The 3,961-nt window shown below is 31.5% G+C and overlaps 1 protein-coding gene across 20 annotated transcripts in view; it reads left to right on the top strand.

Moving 5' to 3' along the window:
* LOC101503279 (uncharacterized) overlaps positions 1-3,961 on the top strand; it is a 118,635-nt gene that overhangs the window by 35,216 nt on the left and 79,458 nt on the right. For 7 of the 20 annotated variants that reach the window (XR_012163653.1, XR_012163655.1, XR_012163639.1 and 4 more), the window contains one exon: positions 3,475-3,550. The exons of 12 other annotated variants lie outside the window; for them this stretch is intronic. The gene's annotated coding sequence lies outside the window, so the exon portion shown is untranslated. Of the gene's footprint in view, positions 1-1,073; positions 2,648-3,474; positions 3,551-3,961 lie in introns of those variants that run through there. One more of the 20 variants, XR_012163647.1, reaches the window with a different exon arrangement.

The raw sequence follows: 3,961 nt of genomic DNA, 5'->3' as shown, positions 1-3,961 counted from the left end.
TTTTATACATTTTAAATATAGATTAGTAAAATATTTGATATTATAAATATATTTATATTATGTTTAAAATATAGATTAGTAAAATATGTTTTATTATAGATTTTTTTTTAAAATAAAAAAACAGAAATTATGTTGTTTACATAATATATGATAAATAAAAATTTGAAACACATGTAAAACTTATTGATTTTAATATAAATTTTTTTAAGAAATATTATTAAAATTGATGATATTAATATTTGTTCTTAGTTATTAAAAAGAGTTGTAGTTGAGTTCGTACAAATAATTTATATATTTTAATAGTCTCTATTTTTTTTTATATATATAGGAGTTATTTTATCAAAAATTTCATTAAACATCATTTAAAAATTTATTTCAATTTATATAATTATAGTCTTGATAATAATCTATTATATTGTTTGCAAATGCTCCTCTAATTGACATATAAAGTATATCAAAATTTATATATAATGCTTTTGAAAAATAAAGCAACTAATATATAAAAAATCGATATATATATACACACACACACACACACACAAAAATTTATATATTTATTTAATTTTTAGAATAAACATATATATATATATATACACACATATATAGATATAGACCGTAGTTGGATGTACGATAGGAATTTCTCTGGAAAGAAAGGTCTTAAACAACGTTTTGCAAACAAGGTTGCACGACGACATCGGTTGCCAAAACACCGCATTGCTCTTACTTCTGCCACCATATTGACATATGGATCTTATGGCCTTCGAGTTCACACTTTAGTGTCTGACATTGATGCTTTGTGTATTGCTCCTTTCTTTGCCTCCATTGTAGTAAGTCAATACCTATAATTTTCTTTTAAGCCTCTCTACTACTACTAGTACTACTATTTATTTTTCTTCCTTTTTATGGCCAAGAAGACTTTTTTGTTCTGCTTCACCACATGCTCAAAACTAGACCTAAAGTATCACAGATTCACTGTGTCAAGACTGTTAAAGTCTCGTTTATGCAATTTAAAATCCCTCTTATGCCCTTTAATTTAAAAGTGTATAAGAGGGACTTTAAAGCGCATAAGAGGGACTTTAGCAGTCTTGACACAGTGAATCTGTGATACTTCATGTCTAGTTTTGAGCATGTGGTGAAGCAGAACAAAAAAGTCTTCCTGATCCATAAAAACGGAAGAAAAATAAATAATAGTATTAGTAGAAGTAGAAAGGCTTAAAAGAAAATGATAGGTATTGACTTACTGCAATGGAGACAAAGAAAGGAGCAACACACAAAGCATCAATGTTAGACACTGAGGTGTGAACTCAAAGGCCATAAGATCCATATGTCAATATCGTGGTAGAAGTAAGAGCAATGTGGTGTTTTGGCAACCGATGCCGCTGTGCAACCTCTTTGATCCATGATGAGACTATCTGAAATTGCAAGATTAGGAAAATCATCATCAAGGGAAAATAAATAATAACAATGTATATCAATTGAGGAATATAGAAATTGAAACCTGTTTGAGGTTGTCAATAACGTTTTTCCTTTTCTGTTCCTCTTGTGGAGAGGGAACGAGTCCTTCATCACCTATAAACTGCACACAACGGTTGCTAAAGAAAAGAAAGAAAGAAAAAAGTAATAGCAATAATAACTATAAAAGAATTACCTACCTAAATGAGAGACATGGACCTCTGTTTATCCATTGTGAAGAAGAGTGAGTGTGAAGGAGGAAGACAATACATAACGACACCACTTGGAATTGGGCGGTGAGAAATTGGCGCTTTCAAATCCAATTCAACACAAGTTTGCAAAGCCCTTTTTCTTTTTCTTTTTCTTTCCAACAAAGAAGGAAGGAAAATGCTAAACCCCAAAATAACTTCCACCACAACGAATACAAATATAAAAACAACATTTCGTTTCGTCTCAATTTCTAAAACCGCAAGAGAAATAAAAGAATATCCTCTTTGTTTTCTCATAACATGTATTAATGTTTAAGAATATCCTCTTTGAAGTGACAACCAAATGAAGAACAATAGAGAATTTGAAACACTCCCTCAGACGTGAATCCTTAGTTTATGTGCCTTTCTTCGATCTTACATGTAGTCACCATTAGGGGTGGAAAACGGGTCGGATTGGGCGGGTTCAGGTCCAAAATCACCAACCGGCCCAATCTGCAGGTGCCGTTTAAACACCCACTTCTGTCGATGTCAAAGTTTGGTTTAGTCGGTTCTTGGGTACTCGGTTTAAGCAGGTTACCACTTCGGTTTAAGTACACGATGGTGGTACGAAAGAGTACACAGTCCACAATGAATGGGTTTAATAACAAAACAAAATGGGTTGCCAGACCAGACCTGGGTCTGTTAATATAAATTTTAGGTTTTTATCGAACTAGAATGACAACAATTGAACATTCACCCTTTTGGTTCACTCTCTTGTCTTTCTTTAAAATACCACAAGTAATTGCATCGCCTTTCAGTTGTCTCATTGTTGTGGTGAGAGAACCTTTTCAGTCAAAATAGGAATTCTCATAGTAGTCGTCACAATGTTGTGTTTTTAATTTATTTTGTGAAGCCTAAGATTTGAGAGGAAGAAGAAAGAATAAAGCCTAAGGTTCGAGAGGAAGAAGAAAGGATGAAGACGATGTTTTCACAGAGAGGGTGAGATGGTAAGTGGATTCGGCGGCTAGGGTTTGTTAGGGTTGATTTTATCAATGCTATTTATAGTGAAAATAATCACTACAAGAAATCCCCCCATTTGTGGCCAAGTTTACAAATATTTTGTGGCCGAAAAAAACCCTAAAAAATTAGTGACCGAAAAGTCCTCACAAATACAAAAATTCAAATTGGTCTTTATTTGTGGCTGAAAAAGCCCTCACAAAAAATTAAAATTTTAGCTGGACTTTGTGGCTCTCTAAGCCCTCATAAAATCACAACATTGTCATTTTGTGAGGGCTTAGGCCGCCACAAAATTCAGCTGAAATTGGAGCCTTTTGTGAGGACTTTTGCAGCCACAAAATCAACCCTTTGTGAGGGTAAAGGCCGCCACAAAGGCAAGCCATTTATGGCCGCCCGGGCTGCTACAAAAGAATAGATCCGTTGCACTTTGTGGCGGCAAAGGCCTCCACAAATTCCCATAGTTCCGTTGCACGTTGTTGCCGCCGAGGCCGCCACAAAGGACTTAACTTGTGATCGTTAAAGCCGCCACAAAAGATTTTATACCGTTGGCTTTTGTGGCTGCTTTGGCTGCCACAAAGGATCAACCATTTTTTATAAATATCCATCCACTACTCTTATCATTTTTCACTTCTACCTTCTCTCTAAACCTTCTTTCTAAATTTCCTCTCCACCTTGTCACTACAAAAATTATTTCTCCAAGTTTTTTCTTTACTATCTTGAATTTTGGTAAATTTATAATATATATTTAGTTTTTGAATTTTATATTTGATTTGAAGTTAGTTATTTAATTAATATTATTGAATTTCTATTTTGACAGTGGTGATATATTGTGGTTACTTAGAAGAGTTGTCAGCTCTGTGAAAGCTTCAAGTTCAAACACTACCTGACATCAAGTTAGTATTTTATACATTTTAAATATAGATTAGTAAAATATTTGATATTATAAATATATTTATATTATGTTTAAAATATAGATTAGTAAAATATGTTTTATTATAGATTTTTTATAGAAAAAAAAAATAGAAAATATGTTGTTTACATAATATATGATATATAAAAATTTGAAACACATGTAAAACTTATTGATTTTAATATAAATTTTTTTAAGAAATATTATTAAAATTGATGATATTAATATTTGTTGTTAGTTATTAAAAAGAGTTGTAGTTGAGTTCGTACAAAAAATTTATATACTTTAATAGTCTCTATTTTTGTTTATATATATAGGAGTTATTTTATGAAAATTTTCATTAAACATCATTTAAAATTTGATTTCGATTTATATAATTATAGTCTTGATAATA

This window comes from Cicer arietinum, chromosome 6 (assembly GCF_000331145.2).
Source record: "Cicer arietinum cultivar CDC Frontier isolate Library 1 chromosome 6, Cicar.CDCFrontier_v2.0, whole genome shotgun sequence".
Taxonomy (NCBI): Eukaryota; Viridiplantae; Streptophyta; class Magnoliopsida; order Fabales; family Fabaceae; genus Cicer; species Cicer arietinum.
This window is presented reverse-complemented; position numbering and strand designations above follow the sequence as displayed.